General features: G+C 44.4%; 1 long non-coding RNA gene across 2 annotated transcripts in view; it reads right to left on the bottom strand.

Annotated features, from left to right (window-relative positions):
- Window positions 1–16201, bottom strand: part of LOC103170329 — a 497551-nt gene extending 481350 nt beyond the window's left edge. For both annotated transcript variants that reach the window (XR_005660707.1, XR_003763875.2), the window contains exons 1-4: window positions 16115–16201; window positions 12946–13051; window positions 12235–12432; window positions 6031–6177 (exon numbers count right to left, since the gene is read on the bottom strand). This is a non-coding gene — a long non-coding RNA (uncharacterized LOC103170329). The remainder of the gene's footprint in view (window positions 1–6030; window positions 6178–12234; window positions 12433–12945; window positions 13052–16114) is intronic.
- Between the last annotated feature and the right edge of the window lie 1288 nt (window positions 16202–17489).

Genomic DNA, 17489 nt, shown 5'->3' with positions numbered 1-17489 from the left:
GGATCAGAACCCATGAACTCCTGACTCCCAGGCCATGTTGCTTCCCATATCTAGGTATCTTGTCTCTTTCAACATGTAAGCACTGGCAATGACCAGAAGATTTTTGGTTGGTTGGTTGGTTTTTTGGCAGGGGGAGGGTATTTGATAAGTGCTTGTAGTGTGCCAGGCACTATACTACACGCTGGGGAAGGTACAAGATAATCAGGTCGTACAGAATCCATATCCCATATGGGGATCCTAGTCTTAATCCCCATTTTAAGGCGAGGTAACTGAGGCACGGAGAAGTTAAGCGACTTTAAGTTACCCCGCACGCTCCGCTTCTCTGCCGCTCACCTCACCGTCCCCCGTTCTCGTCTATCCCGCCGTCGACCCCGGACCACGTCCTCCCGCAGTCCTGGAATGCCCTCCCTCCTCACCTCTGCCAAACTAACTCTCTTCCCCTCTTCAAAGCCCTACTGAGAGCTCACCTCCTCCAAGAGGCCTTCCCAGACTGATCTTCCCCTTTTCCCTCTGCTGCCTCTCTGCCCCCCCTTCACCTCCCCTCAGCTAAGCCCCCTTTCCCATCCTTTTCCTCTGCTCCTCCTCCTCTCCCTTCCCCTCCCCTCAGCACTGTGCTCGGCTGCTCATTTGTATATATTTGTATTACCCTATTTATTTTGTTAATGAGGTGTACATCCCCTTGATTCTACTGATCGTGATTAAATTGTCTTGTTCTCTGTCCGTCTGTCTCCCCCTTTTAGACTCTAAACCCGTTAATGGGCGGGGATCGTCTCTATCTGTTGCCCAACTGTACATTCCAGGTGCTTAGTACAGTGCTCCGCACATAGTAAGCGCTCAATACTATTGAATGACTTGTCCAAGGTCAAACGGCAGGCAAGCGGCAGAGCCGGGAATACAATCCAGGTCCTCTCACCCCGAGACCCGTGCACTTTCCACTGCTCGGTTGCTAACTGCCTACACTGCTTGCCAGTATGAAGTGACATTTTTTTGTTTTTTCAATATCTCGGTAAACCTCCAGATTAGATTTCCTAGATGAACCATTACTGTTGTTTTCTTTGCACGATCGCTTATTGTTTCGGATTTAAAAGACGTAAACAATGATTCTAGATATGGAAATAGCATTCAACTTTTTGAAAGAAAGGTGACAGTTAAAAATATATATAATGCAAGGGGTAATTAATTTTCATTTTGATTTTTTTTTATTATTTACGTTTAAAACTTTGCACAGCGCTTCTTCAGTAACTTCTCCATTAGACTAATAAGTTACTTGTGGGAAGCCCTCTCCTATCTCTGTTGTACTCTCCTCAGCACTTAGTACAGTGTTCTGCACACAGTTGGAGCAAACACTACTTATTGATCACATTTTTACAACTGCATAAATGAACATCCAATATTACCGGTTGGCATATATAACCGCAATGAGGCAAGCTTGTTTATCAAGGAGTAGGGTCTTAATGGTTCATTCATTCAATAGTATTTATTGAGCGCTTACTATGTGCAGAGCACTGTACTAAGCGCTTGGAATGTACAAATCGGTAACAGATAGAGACTGTCCCTGCTCTCTGATGGGCTTACAGTCTAATCGGGGGAGACGGACAGACAAGACTAGCAATAAATAGAATAATATTATTATTGGTATCTGTTAAGTGCTTCCTATGTGCCAAGGACTGAACAAAGTGCTGGGGGTAGCATAAATAAAATCAGATCAGACAATCCCTCTGCCACCCAAGATTCACAGTCTAAGAGGGAGGGGGAAGCGCATTTAATTCTAATTTTTCCAATGAGGAAACTGAGGCACAGAGAAGTGAAATGACTTTCCACTGGTCAGGCAGCCCCAAAGCGGCAGAGGTGGGATTAGAACCCAGGTCCTTTGACTCCCAGCCCATTCTCTTTCCATTGTCATGCCAAAATCATGACAATATTCATAATCTGGTTTTGAGCCAGCCCCAATATGGAATGGCAAGAATAATGAGCTAGCATAAGATATAAGCAAAATCTGAGTTTAGGAGCCAATGACTCCATAAAACTTTACTCTTTAGTGATTAGGGAGAAGAGAAATCTCCCAATATTTGAAAAAGGCCAGCCCTTCTAAGTACCATATTCCAAAAGTTCATTGACAAAAATGGAGGTGTTGAACAATTCATCAAATCAAATGCATTAAACTGATAGTGTGGAAGCACAAGATTGAAATTGAAAATAAATCCATCTTAAAAGTGAAAATGTTAAAAGAAGTAAATATTGCAAAAACGGATTCAATGGAGAAATTTTTAAAGAGAAAAATCTATGTCTTAGTTGTAAATGACCCAGTTAGCCAGAGAATTCATGCATCCTCAGTACTAATTCTTAAATGAGTTGATATGAAGTCCACACAATCTTTGCCGGAAAAACAACTGCAAGTGACTCGCACATAGAACGATACTACAGTTTGTGAGATTTTTAAAAAGTATGATTTCAATGCTGGCATTTTTCCCATTACGAGCAAAGAATCATTTTTGGGGGGGGGGGGGGGCGAGATAGAATAGTCACCAGATCAATCTTGATTTCGTGATGGTCCAGATTTCTTTTTTTAATCCTAATGACCATTTCTCTCACCCTGACTTACTCAAAAACAAACACCAGGTAGTCATTTTGCCAGTAATGTAGAATGACAAACATAGCCCAGGACACTTTTCTAAGGACTCTAATATAAAAACACATGTAACCCTCGGGTGTCCCCGTACCCTGAAATCGGTCTCCAAAGAAAATGATCATAAACTTTCCCATTCCTAAGCTTTAACAAAAGACCTCCATGAAATAAGAAAAGTCTACAGCCGCCTTGTAAATGTCTAGATCAATCATTTTCTACCACCACTTGGGTATTGAAAAATTCATGCAAGTTTTAGCCAGTGTGTGACTTGATCTCTTAAAATGCAGCTTTGTTTATTGGGAAACAATCGTGGTTCTTATTACAGGTGTGTGCAAGCTGCCCTTACCACTTATCTCCTGGATTTTGTTTAGGTTTCCTGCTGCTCCTTATAGAATAACAATAGATGATGATCTTCCTCCACTTGTTTAAAGCCTGATGCAGCGGGTTTATCTAAATTAAGGTTATTTGATCTCACTAAGGTGAGAAGGAAGAAAGAGCCAACCACAAATCACACTTGAGACTGTACAAACATGCTGCAATTGAGAACCTCTTACCAACAGTAACCTTCTAGACATGCTGGGCTTAGGTCACATAAAAAGGAAGCCAATAATTCTCACTCCTAAAACCTACTATCAGCTCCTAATATTAGATAATTATTAACCACGGAGCAGATGTTTGGGATTTTCTCCATCAGGTAAAACGCCCACCATCACCTCCACTTGCCCATGTGGAAATGCATTCTTATTTACAATAGCAAGTTGAATGCGCTTTCGATCATTTGATTCCTTTTTATATTGAAAAGTGGTCATCACAATACCATATAATAATATCGGTATTTGTTAAGCGCTTACTAGGTGCAGAGCACTGTTCTAAGCGCTGGGGCAGACACAGGGTAATCAGGTTGTCCCACGTGAGGCTCACAGTCTTCATCCCCATTTTACAGATGAGGTAACAGGCACAGAGAAGTGAAGTGACTTGCCCACAGTCACCCAGCTGACAAGTGGCAGAGTCAGGATTCGAACCCATGACCTCTGACTCCCAAGCCCGGGCTCTTTCCACTGAGCCACGCTGCTGTCACTACTCACCTAGAATCATCTCAATCTCCTCAGGCTCCAGTCCCAAGTCTCTTTAGCCTATACATCGCCTTGCCACACGCCCAGGGGACAGCGCGGAAGCCTGGGAGTCCGAAGAACCTGGGTTCCAATCCCAGCTCCGCCACCTGTCAGCTGTGACACCTTGGGCAAATCATTTAACGTCTCCATGCCTCAGTCCCCTCATCTGTAAAATGGGGATGAAGACTTTGAGCCCTATGGGGGATAGGGACTGTGTTCAACTTTTTTTTATTTACCCCAGCCCTTTACAGTGATGAATACCATAACGATTATTATTTTCCTAAAGTGCCGCTGAAACTACTCCCCCTCCCGAAACACTTTCTGTGGCTTCTACACAACTCCTCTGCAGTGAACCGACAGACCCAGCCTCCGGTCTCAAGTGGCAAGAAGCAGTGGGGCCTGGCCGAAAAAACACAGGCCTGGAAGTCAGAACAACCTGGATTCTAATCTTCGATCTGCCACTTGTCTCTCGTGTAACCTCGGGCAAGTCAGCTAACCCCTCTGGACCTCCGTTATCTCATCTGGAAAATGGGGATTAAAGCTGGGAGCCCGACATAGGACGTGGAATGTGTCCAACCCCGTACAATCGTACCTATCCCGGCGCTTAATACAGTGCCTAGTACGTAGTAAACACAAATGCCACGATAAAGGCTTTTTCCCCCCAGATAAACTTCTTTCTTCACCTGCCTTCACTCCTCTCTGAACCCCGTTCACGACCACCTCCGTTCACCTGCCTGCATTCTTCTCCCTTCAGATATTTCAGACCCCACAGCTCTGTGTCCACAGTCCTCTTAAAACCCTACCTCTTCCAGGAAGATTTTCCTCAATTAAATTTCCACTAAATCTACATCATCCAACATCCTCTTTGGGCACTCTATATTGGCACCCATCCATAGTGCTTATAGATTTTTTAAAATTTGCGTCACTCTTCTTCATTAGATAGCTAACACCTGGAAGGCTGGAAGCTTATCTTTCACTTCTACTGTAGTCTCCCAAACATTTAGTAAATGCTCAGACAAAAATAAATGCTCATTAATAGTTTTGAGCACTTACCACGTGCAGAGCAATGTACGGAACACTTGGGAGTTTACAGTACAGTGTTAGTAGCTAAGATTTCCTGCCCACACTGAGTTTACAGTCTAGAGGAGGAGACTGACGTTAATACAAATAATCTAGAAAATAAAATTTATAAACATGCACACAAGTGTTGGGTGGGGCATATACTAAATACAGATCCAAGTGCCTTCGCTGACCAACTGCTGTTGGAACTCAGAAATATCATCCCACCCTGGAAAGCGTTTAAGGTACCTCTGGGTCGTTTTCAGGACCTAGTAGAACATCCCCTAAGGTATGAAGATGAAAGTATTCAGATCCTTTTGAAAGCGAGCAGAGAAACCAGTGTATCCAAAGGCAACTGCCAAAACCGCCTATGATTTCTTCCCGATTAGTCAAAACTTCCCGTTACAGCAAAAATCAAGGCAGGAGATCAAGCATCTCAGATAGATTTTAAAGGATGTGAGAACTATGGTGCCCGTTTTAGTAGGGCAAGAACTTCTGTTGTCCTAACTTACACTTTGGCCACCTATCTGCTCTGTGACCTCGGACAAGTCACTTCACTTAGCGTGGCTCGGTGCAGAGAGCCCGGGCTTTGGAGGCCGAGGTCACGGGTTCGAATCGCAGCTCTGCCACCTGTCAGCTGGGTGACTGTGGGCAAGTCACTTCACTTCTCTGGGCCTCAGTTCCCTCATCTGTCAAATGGGGATGAAGACCGTGAGCCTCACGTGGGACAACCCGATTACCCCGCATCTCCCCGGCGCTTAGGACGGTGCTCGGCCCATAGTAAGCGCTTAACAAATACCAACATTATTATTATTCCCTGTGCCTCACTCCACCTGCAGAACGGGGTTTGAGACTGTGAACCCCACGTGGGACGGGGACTGTGTCCACCTCGATTGCCTCGTATCCACCCCGGCACTTACTACCGTGCCTGGCACGTCATAATAATAATGACGATGATGCCGCTGATGGTATACGTTAAGCGCCTACTATGCGCCAACCACTGTTCTAAGCACTGGGGTAGATTCAGAGTAATCAGGAACTATCATTTCTGCCCCCTTCACCCAGGCTTCGGATGCCACGATCAGTACCGACATCTTTGAGAGTCCAAGACAAATATATAACAGCTAGCTCTATCTGTATATAAACGCACACACCTTTTCCCAAGAGGCTCCCTTTCAGCCGCTTTTTAAAAGCGCTCACAAAAGGTTTCTTACAGTTTAGGCCGCGTCTTACCTTAGAGGAGAAAGAAAGTTGCTCTCTTCTGACTTCCCAACCGAGAATGGCTTCTCCCCGCGAAGGTATTAGTAGTTCCTCGTGGGATAAGGTTAATGAGCAAACTCAGGTCAGCTGTGATTCATCCCACGTGTAGCCTCTCGGCTCCTAATGATGTAGAAGGGGGGAGGTGATTTTGTTTCCATTTAAAATACAAAATACTTAGTCCTTCCCCAGCGTCTTTCATCTTCAAAGTGCTTAACAAACAACAGCCAATTCATCCAAATGAATAAATTATCCAGGCCAGAGGCAGGCAGACAGTTCCTGAAATTTTCTTCGGTCATCGTCTCCTCCTATCTCAGTGAAATACAATAAAATGTAGGAGGCAACTGCTTGCCGGAACTCAGAGGGCTTCCTGAAAAACACCAGCTTTTAATCCAACAGATAAAGCTGGGGTTAAAACGGTAGTCACGGTGCACCGTTTTTGAATTTTTAGCAGAACCTCGGATCCCCGTGGCGTCCGCCGAAATGTATGTCGCCTTGTAATTTTATTTTGGGCCCAGAACTGATGATATGCCCTCCAAAAGCTGAATTTTCATGACTAATCATCAAGATGCTATCGTAAGCTTCTGTGCTTACCAAAGCCTGTGATTAGGGGAATCCACTGTGTGCAGTCCTTTGTAAACACTACTATGGTTGGTCTCAAACTTTCAGTACCACAGATGAGCGGAGGGCCCTGTTCAGGAGCGCAGGGTGGCTCGGGAGTCCGAGGTCATGGGTTCGAATCCCCGCTCTGCCACTTGTCAGCTGGGTGACTGTGGGCAAGTCACTTCTCTGGGCCTCAGTTCCCTCATCTGTCAAATAATAATAATGTTGGTATTTGTTAAGCACTTACTATGTGCAGAGCACTGTTCTAAGCGCTGGGGTAGACACAGGGTGATCAGGGTGTCCCACGTGGGGCTCACAGTTTTAATCCCCATATTACAGATGAGGGAACTGAGGCACCGAGAAGTTAAGTGACTTGCCCCCAGTCACCCAGCTGACAAGTGGCTGAGCCAGGATTCGAACTCATGACCTCTGACTCCCAAGTCTGGGCTCTTTCCACCGAGCCACGCTGCCGGATGAAGTCTGCGAGCCTCAGGCAGGACGACCCGATTACCCTGTATCTACCCCAGCGCTTAGAACAGTGCTCTGCACCTAGTAAGCGCTTAACAAATACCAACATCATTATTATTATTATTATTATAGGGATAGAACCACATCCAAGCTGTCACCCTAGGCAGAAAGCAGCACATTTTTGATGCTCAGTAAAATCTCCGTGATATTAACTGTAATAAAGTGGCTAAACATTTTAGGTGGGAAACATCTGGGGCATTTTTCCAAAATCTTCACGACTTTTATGCATATCTGAATGTGCGTATTAAGTAGTATACCAAATTATAGATTTTAGCGAAAGGGGCAACTTACTTCTACTGACTTTCATCCCCTTGCTGTGACCTGAAATTTACTGACTTTTGAATATTACACTCTATCTCTGCCTTTAAATGTTACCAATCCCATACAACCTGGCATCCAGCTACACAGATCTGCAGCACTTAACTTCTCGGTGCCTCAGTTACCTGATCTGTAAAATGGGGATTACGACTGTGAGCCCCACGTGGGACAACCTGATCCCCCTGTGTCTACCCCAGTTCTTAGGACAGTGCTCGGCACATAGTAAGCGCTTAACAAATACCAACATTATTATTACCACAGTGAAACCTCTTGTTCAAAAACCCATGAGAAGCAGCAAGGACTAGTGGAAAGAGCACGGGCTCGGGAGGCGGACGACCTGCGTTCTAATCCTGGCTATACCGCTTGCCTGCTGTGTGAGCCTGGGCAGGTCACTTAACTTCTTTGGCTCTCAGTTTCCTCATCTGTAAAATGGGGATTCAATACCCGTTTTTCCTCCTACTTAGACTTGAGCCCCTTGTGGGCCAGGGACTGTGTCTGACCTGATTAATTTGTATCTGCCCCAGCATTTAGAAGAGTGCTTGACATTATAAGGAGTGCTTAGCATATAGTAAGCACTTAATAGTCATTCTATCTGTTGATATTATTAATCTCATTATTATTATCCAGCCGAGGAGTCTCCTTCTGATATTGGCAACAGAACAGTGGATGAGCTTCGGGTCATTATTTTACTATTATTATCAAAGGAGAATGATTTTCAACCACCAGGCTTATAGACCAAGTTTCGAATCCATCTCCGCCATTAGAACATAAGCTCCTTGCGGTCAGGAGAAAAATCTGGTGGTTTGTAGTACTTTCCCAAACACTGTGGTGCAGAGCAATGTGCTCCGTAAATGATATTACTTCTCCTACTTCCAGTAGGAACCGGCAGTTGATTTTTACCTCTCAGGTTTAAACAGTTAGAACCTTCTTTGGACCCAGTGGAAACAGATACGCATAATCCGGAGGAACGCAGGCTTAAAGAAACATTGCTCTTGCGTTAAAATATGAGAGCAAGCCTGTCACGCTTTTACTGAGCGAGCCTGCAACTGTTGCTAGCAGAAGTGTAAGCGAAAGTCCACTAACTGGGCACTTGCCTTAGATGGATTTAAGGCTAAATGTTCGCCATGATACACATTGACTCTACCTCATTTGTTGGCTCTCGGTTCATTTGCTCGACCTGTTGTTTTGGTTTATTGGAAAGAGATACTCCGAGGAGAATGTAAAGTCATTTATGATCATTTCCCTGCTTCACATCAGCCATTTGAAAGAAGCCAAGATTTAGTGTGATTAAATGGAAGACCTGTAGGGACAGGATAATACATGGGACTCTATCATTTACAGAATACCATGCATAAATTAAGCATAGGCTGGGACCGGCATGAAAATTCTTGACTCATGAATATTCTCAGAAAGAGCAACACAGGAGGAGAAGAAGTATAGGAAAAAAACATCACACTGAGTAAATAATGCCCCATGTCTTGCTTTCCAGTTTCCCTGTCTTTCCACAAAGGATTTTCTCGGCATCTGTAAGAAGTGGTTACCCTGCACTTACCTTTATAAGAACGTAAGAAATGTCATTCTGGACATTTGATAATGATAATAATAATAATGGTATTTGTTAAGCACTTACTATGCGCCAAACGCTATTCTAAGCCCCGGGGTAGATATAGGGAATCAGGTTGCCCCACGTGGGGCTCACACTTTTAATCCCCATTTTACAGATGAGGTACCAGAAGCCCAGAGAGGTTAAGTGACTTGCCCAAGGTCACCCAGCTGACAAGTGGTGGAGCCGGGATTAGAATCCACGTCCTCTGAGTCCAAAGCCCGCGTCCTTTCCATTAAGCCACGCTCCTTCTCTACACAAGAGAGTTGGTAGACGCGTTCCTTGCCCACGAGAAAATGAGAATAAAGTGTTTAAGCTCACATGTCAATCAACAGCCCAGAATAAACCGAGAATACAATCAAGCACAGTACTTTTTTTTACAACTCCAGTGCGTCTTGGAGGGTTTTCAGCTCTAACAGTGGTGGCCAAATGAATAATTCTACCACGACAGCTTCTAGACCAGTCTATTCTTCACTGAGATCTCATCTGATAGCCAGGAACATCACCCAGTGTGACTGGGACGCTTCCCAGGCTTCTCTTCTTTTTAACTGGCACTGTAATTCTGCAAAAGGTACTGAAGGCATCGTTGTAGGCAATTTCATCCTCAAAATCTCTAGGCTTTTTTTTATTTAATCCTAAATTTCTCCATTGCTAGAGGTCATTCTGAGACCGAGTTCGGGGTTACGGCTCGGATCGAATCGGCGTCTCTTGATCTCGAAACAAATGCCAACCATTTTCTTCACCATCTTCGGTTGCTTGGTCGCACCCTTTAAATGATCGGCCGACTTGTAACATTCCTCACGGAAGCACTAGCTGTGGATCAAACTGAATAATGAGAATAGTTCAGGGCCTCCGTGAACCAGTTTAGCCCAGTTATTGAGTGCTCACTGGGTTCAATACACGGTCCTAAACTCTCGGAAAAAGTACATCAAAGAGGCACAGTGAACTCTGCCTCCCAAATTCCCTCTCAGTGCAGTTGTGGACATATATAATATTTTATATTGTTCTTTCCTTCGATCGATGGCACTTCTTGTGTGCTTACTCCGGGCAGAGCACTGTCCTGGTCACTGTCCTAGGCACTTGGGAGCTTCTAACAGAGTTAGTAGACATATTTCCTGCCCTCGAGGAGGTTACAGCCCAGGTGGAAGAGGCAGACAGCAAAGTAAATTACAGGTAGAGGGAAGTAACACAATTTAAAGATCCGTACAAAAGTTCTGTGAGGGAAGGGAGAGAACTGGACGTGTTGGAGTGGAGTGGGTGGTGTTATACTCCTTATTATGTCCTTGGCGCACTCTACTAAGTGCTGGGTGAGAAACAGTACGATCAGATCGGACCCAATCCCTTTCCCTTATGAGGCTCACTGTCTCAGGGGGAAGGAGAATGGGTTTTTCATACCCAATTTACAGATGAGAAAACTGAGGCACAGAGAAGTGAAATGGCTTGCTCCAGGTCACACAGCACTCGGGTGATCGGAGTCGGGATTAGAACCGGAGTTGTCTGACTCCCAGGCCCGCGCTCTTTCCATCGGGCCACGGGGGTCTGCCAAACGTGACGTGGGAGGAGGGGTTTGAAGAAGAGGTCGATGGTGAGAGAGAGGGGAGAGCGAGGCCCAGCGAGTAGGAGGGTGTTAGAGGAGCGAAGCGTATGAGTGGGATGTAGTGGGAGAGGAGCGAGGACAAGTCCGGGGAGAGAAATGATCGGGAGCCGTTAAAGCCGATGGCCAGGATTTTCGGCTCTTCTTCACAGGAAACACGTCAAGGACAGCAAAGCGTGGTACGGATGCGACTGGGCGGACATAGATGTCCATTAGCCTCCTGGCCGACCAGAGATAGCCTTGGAGACAATATTCAGATTAGATAATGTCTGTGCTCCTTGATTGTTGTGTGAGATCAGCGCCCCCCTCTAGACTGTAAACTCGTTACTGGCAGGGAATGCATCTGCTAACCTTGTTGTATTGTACCCTCCCAAGCGCTTAGTACAGCGCTCCGCACAGAGTCAACACTCGGTAAGTACCACTGGGGGGGACTTGAGTTGATCTAGTAGATGAAATCATCCAACCAAGCTCCTCTAGGGCCTGACCCAAATTTGGGGAGATAAATTATTCCTGATAATGCCAGTATTCAGAGAGAGATGTTTAATATAGGATTATTTCCCTAGAATGAGAGGATCTCGGAGGTGCTACTCTGTGCCAATTTAACCATTCCGGGCAAGCCTCTTTGCCGTGACCTTGTCTGATCTGTCTCTGGCTTCACTGCTGAATCCCACACGCGACCTACAGCTGCTCTTGCACAGGAGTCGTGAACGCTGTCGTCCCTTAACCTCTTGGGTACAGGGAGATATTTTCCTATCATCGGGAAACAAGATGGAGGAAGAGTTCCCTGAGCCTGAATGCACACGCAAAGGACGGCTTCATGTGATCATCACCCTATTTATTTTGTTTAATGAGAGGTACATCACCCTGATTCTATTTATTTGCCATTGTTTTTAGCAGATGTTTTTCCTCTTAACTCTATTTATTGCCATTGTTCTTGTCTGCCCGTCTCCCCCCGATTAGACCGTGCGCCCGTCAAAGGGCAGGGACCGTCTCTATCTGTTGCCCATCTGTACATTCCAAGCGCTTAGTGCAGTGCTCCGCACATAGTAAGCGCTCAAAAATACTATTGAATGAATGAATTATGCTTGCTTTTCATCCAGATTCCCAGGTGGAAACAACTGGCCACGTAGAGTGATAGTTTGTAAAGATGGAGGGATAATGGTGACTGATCAAGGGTACTCCGAACATAGTAGATGCCCCAGCTGTCCCCTATCCTTTTGGCATGAATGCTATCTGGAGGAGCCAGAAGTACGGTTTATGTGATAGGTATCATTCGTTCATTCATTCAGTAGTATTTACTGAAGGCTCACTATGTGCAGAGCACTGTACTAAGCGCTTGGAATGTACAATCCGGCAACAGATAGAGACAATCCCTGCCCAATGACGGGTTTACAGTCTAATCGGGGGAACGGGATCCCCTAAAATGGGACCTCTTGTACTGAATCCCAATTTGTGACCTTCAGTGCCTTGCACCTATTATGCTAGAGTTTCCACAAAGCCGGACCCTGGAAGTGCATCAGTGCTATTTTCTCACCTTCGTTACCGCCGACAAACCTATACGAAGGACGTGTCTCCTCTTGGGAGGAAAGCTGAGCGAGGTTTCAGTTCTAGGTAAATCTACCGGCTCAACTGTTTCGGTGCTCTGGATGCTCACTGAGCAGCGGTCTCGTCAGTGGGGTGGTTGCTGATTATTTTCCTTCACTGGAGAGCTGTGTGGGATTATTGTTACAGGCTGATAATGAAGCACAGTATGTTAGTGGCAAGGATGGGTTGGCTCCGATCATTAGCTTCTATCACCAATTTCTATTTCATTTAGTTCTGTTACTTCTTGATCTTTTGGGGCGGTTTTTTCTGCATAATTTTGTTTTCTGTTTTTCCATTTTGTGAGTCTTCTTTCCCTTTTTTCTCTCTTGCTCTGAGAGCACTGTTCTGATTTTTCTGTGGACAAAATGTTATTAAAAGGAGATATTTGCTTTCCACTTTTTACCCCCTCTACAAATGTCTCCTTAGAGTCAATATTTATGGGGCTTGAAGAAACTTTTTTTTAGAACTTCAGTTTACTAAGTCTCTGATGTGGGTGAGTTTAGTCTTTCTTTTTGTTTTATATAGGAACTAAAAAGTATTACTGTGGTTAGTACTTCCTTCCTATATATTCCTGTTTCATCCTGCTGGAAAAATCCTCCATAGCAAGTTTTTAAAAGCAAAACAGTTCATTCCCTTTACACACATCTCGGGGGATCATTACCTTATCTTAATTCCAGTGTCTTCAATGGCAACTCCAACCTCTGCCCAAATTCTGGGTCTGAAATTGTTCATGAACCTCTCGTTTTCTTCCGACGGGTCTCAGACACCTGCGAAGAGGATGGATAGATACTAGTGACCCAGGGCCAGGTTCTTAAGCAGAAAACATACTTGTTTGACAGGAATTCAGCCTAATCGGGATCTTATTTTTCTACCTAAATTCACCACTATCTGGCCTGAGGTTTGGTGGGAACAAATGGAAACTGTGACTTCTGAAATCACATTTTTCTATTTCTCCACTGCAGTAAAGCTTTGTTGGGTTTTTTTAAGTCTTTATTTTTAGTGACTTCTGTTTAATTTGTCATTGTTGTTGGAGATTGAAGCCAAATGGAAACGGGGTAGAAAACAGAGTGTTGGGAGTGGGAAGTCTAAACTCTCATCTTAAAATCCATTTTGGATTCACTGTCTAAGTGTACCCAGGAGAGAACTCCTTCTCCTTTGGTGGGGGTAGGGGAGGGAGAACTCTAAAAGCCACATGTTTCCTAATGGCATACAGAGAAGCTGCAACATTATCGATTGGGAAACCGGAGAATTTGTATCTGGTTCTTCTTGCCTCGGATTTTCGGGAGAAGCTGAAGATGTCTGATCCCAGCCGAAAGGAATAGTCGGCCATGAATTAGACCGTTCTGGGTGAGATTACGAACTTGTACTTGCTTCCCGCTTCCTTCGATTAACGGCTGCTGCCCAGGGATGCCGGACTTGTGGACTTCGCCCTCTGCCCACTGTCAGCTTTCCTGGCTCCTGACCCCACTCTCTCAGGGCAATTTCAGGATGGGCCAAGCCCTCAGTACTAGGCGTTGTCTGCAGGCTCTGGAGAAGCTTTAGTGGTAGGTGACTCTACAAATTGCCCCCTTCCCCAAACACACACCCCTCCAGGCTAGCGTTGGCTGTTGAGGGTCAGATAAGCCCCCACGGAATCTGGTCTGAATGGAAACTTTTAGGGGGGAATCCTCTGCAAAATCATGCCTGCCGGATGACGAAACTGACACTGTGTCCCCTAAGAAGATGCCTGCTGACCGACCGTCTGGCTATCTCCAGCTGAAAAATCAAAATATCATAGGTTCTTTCTGAGGATACGTTAAACCTTAAAAGATATATGGAGGAAGTTGCCCCAAGCACCATAATAATAACATGAAGTAGTATTAAACACTAACTATGATCTAAGAACGATTAGGCAATGTAGACCAGTCAATCAATGGTATTTACTGAGCGCTTATCGTTCGCAGAGCTCTGTACTAAGTGCTAACTGGAGCACTGTTCTAAATGCTTGGATCTAAGGACTTTGAACCTGAAAATTGTCGGGTGGCCCACATCTGTGTTCCCTCCTTCCCAATCCATCAATCAATAGTCTTTTTTTGAGCACTTACTGTGGGTGAGCACCTAATTCAGTGCTGGGGAAAGAATACACTGAAGTCGGTAAACGACAATTCCTGCCCACAAAGAGCTCACATCAAGAGGGTTTGTTTTTTTCCTTGACACTTCCTCAACTCCACACCCACACTTATTCTGGATAGTGCCTTTTCAGAGTTGTGGGCGCGATCAATGATTAACTTAAAATCTAGGCTTTAATATCCTGTGTTAGAGTCTCCTTATCAGATGACGAAGAGGTGGTCGCTAGGAGTGGAGGGAAGGAAGAAGCCTTGCGTTTCCACAGCCAAAATAAAGTTGGGATCCTACAGGCTCAAGCTGATTTTTGCTTAAAATTCTAAAGAACACTAGAAAACCCTGGCTAACGCTCTTAATTAGTTCCAGGAAAATTGAGTGTTAAGTGAGAAAGCAGGAGACGGAGGACAGTTTCCCACAGGAAATAATGTAAAGCATTCCCACGATACAAAACCTTGACCAAAACCATATAAAAACATTTTGAAGTGCTGAACACAATAAATATAGCTAACACGATTAACTCGTGTGATCAAACAGCACCGGAGATAAGAAGAAATGATAAAAGATTGTGAATTTAAACAAATATTAATATACGTTCACGAGCAATTTTAACATTCCTACCCAAAGCAATGGATGCCTAGATTTGACAGTGAATCCAGACAAGATACTCTGGCAAATCTAAGAGTACAGCCCGACGAGCTCTCACGTCGTTTACTACTTGTAGCACTTGACACTGGTTTCAATTCCTTCGGTTAAGATTCTTCCTTCGCCGCCCATCAATCAGTGGTATTTACTGTGCATTTCCTAAAAGCAGAATACTGAACTAAGTGCTTGGGACAGTTCACCAGAGTAGGTGGATGCAATCCCTGCTTAGCACAGTGCTCTGCACACAGTAAGCGTTCAATAAATACGATTGAATGAATGAATGAAGCAGCGAGACCCTCTGCTCCAAGAGGTATCAGGTCGCTGCAGGTCAGATTATATATCCCTATTGTTTTCCAGCAGAGTGCTAGAAAAGCAGCATGGCCTAGTAGTGGTTCTGATCCCAGCTCCTCCACTTGCCTGCTGGGTGACCTTGGGCAAGCCACTTCATTTCTCTTGGCCTCAGTTACCTCATCTGTAAAAGGGGGATTAAGACTGCGAGCCCCACGTGGGACAGGGACTTTGTCCAATCTGATTATTGGTATCTACCCCAGTGCTCGGAAGAGTGCCGCACACAGTGAAAGCACTTAACGAATATTCTTATAACTGGGGTCGCCGAGACCCGCCTCACACCCGATTCCATAGCGGACCACACCGTGGGTCTGTGGTCATCTAAATGATGAATGATTTCAACGATTAAAGGCAATTTGCAGGCCGGGGCGAGGTCGACCTAGGCAGATGGGAAGATCCTCAGATGTCGGTTTTAAGGACGGGACGGGAGGAGATGATGAACAATTAGTTTGTAAAACAGAGTCACTGCGATGACTGGTGCATTCTGAGGACGTTCAATTCTGCTGCGATGAAGCGTGAGCACATTTCTATTCATCTGAAAGAATTTCAGAATGGTTTTTCTGATACCCGTGCAAATTATAATTGGGTTATTATCCATAATTGCTATACATCATTATATATCATAATTGCATCAGTTCAAATTATAATTACATGATTGCAAGTCTTTGAGCCAAGTGCGTTAGGGGATACAATTATACTAATAATATTGTGTCCAGGTAGTTGTGGTTTATACTTACTTTTGTGATTCCGTTTCACAACCAGTAGCGCTTTGAATTTGTGATGCTGGTATTGCATACTCCAACAACTGCTGATTTTCATCAATTATATCTGTCAAAATAGAAATATAAAACATAAATTAAAATCAAAATTTAAATACAAATGACAATCTCTGTATAGCACGAATAGGTACCGTACCTTTTCCAGGTGGACCTGGAAAACACCATTTAACTGGAGCCGAGGTTGAGCCGGTATTAATGTGATTTTATACGATCTATTTTTAGTGGTCAATTCAGAAAATAGTAAGAGGTCAATTCGAATGAAAAGAAAAGTGCCTAATGGAAACTCTTAAACTTTGTAGAGTGACCAAGGGATGAGGTTTGTGACTTTGGACTCCGCAAAACATTAAATGCCATTTGAGAGGATTAAATGCCAGGCCAGGACTGAGACATTTGAGAATAACATGAGCCATCGATTGTAAATACACTGCAAAACGCAAAGTGTTCTTCCCATTAAACAATTAAGATAAAAAGAGCAATACCGAACCACGATGTCCAAGGGAAACTAAGGCCTTCTCTCCTTGTAGACGGGGACCTTGAAATACAATGCTGCATTTTTTCAATCGAGGGCAGGGCTAACGACATTCCCTAGAATCAGCGCTAGATATTTCAAAAACAAGGAATTGAGGTGTTTTCTTCGGGCCAGTAAAGCAATGACCAAGACAATAACTTTGTGTTCTATTGTTGCTGCGCGGAGGTTCAACTCCACTGGGCAGTGAGCCAAGATCAAGAAGAAAATGCATCGATATTGGCACTTTGAATTCATTAGCATAAAAACAGGAGGGCGAGGCGGGAAGTAATGCGTAGTTGGAAGTGTATCAGAGATGGAGTCCCATTTCACGCATCTTCAAAACCATGTCCGTTGGTGTTCGCTTTACAGAAGCGCCAAATTTCTCGTGCGTTCAAAGGCCCAGTCATTTATCTTTCTGGGATCTGCCTAAGGAGAATATGGCTTCAGCCACCTACTTTGGCTCTGAACGAGGGAGGCAGTTAGTTTATTTTTTCGATTCAGTTTGACCCTAAGGACCCTAACGGTTTTTCACCAAATTCAGGAATTTATAGGGGCAGGGAATGTGCCTACCAATTCTGTTATATTGTACTCTCCCAAACTCTTGGTACAGTGCCCAAGCACTCAATAAAGAGCATTGAGTGATTGATTAATTCATTAACCACGGACACATTCAACTTTTCAATCACTTCTGTTCGTTGTTTTTTTTCACTTTACTCCGGTAAAGGATTGCATTACAAACTGTTACTTGCAGAGAAGATTGGTGCGTAAAGACTGTTTATTGACTGTTTTCTGTTGGAGAGTTTATGATCTTGCCATGTAAAATGC

This window comes from Ornithorhynchus anatinus, chromosome 13, assembly GCF_004115215.2.
Source record: "Ornithorhynchus anatinus isolate Pmale09 chromosome 13, mOrnAna1.pri.v4, whole genome shotgun sequence".
Lineage (NCBI taxonomy): Eukaryota > Metazoa > Chordata > Mammalia > Monotremata > Ornithorhynchidae > Ornithorhynchus > Ornithorhynchus anatinus.
This window is presented reverse-complemented; position numbering and strand designations above follow the sequence as displayed.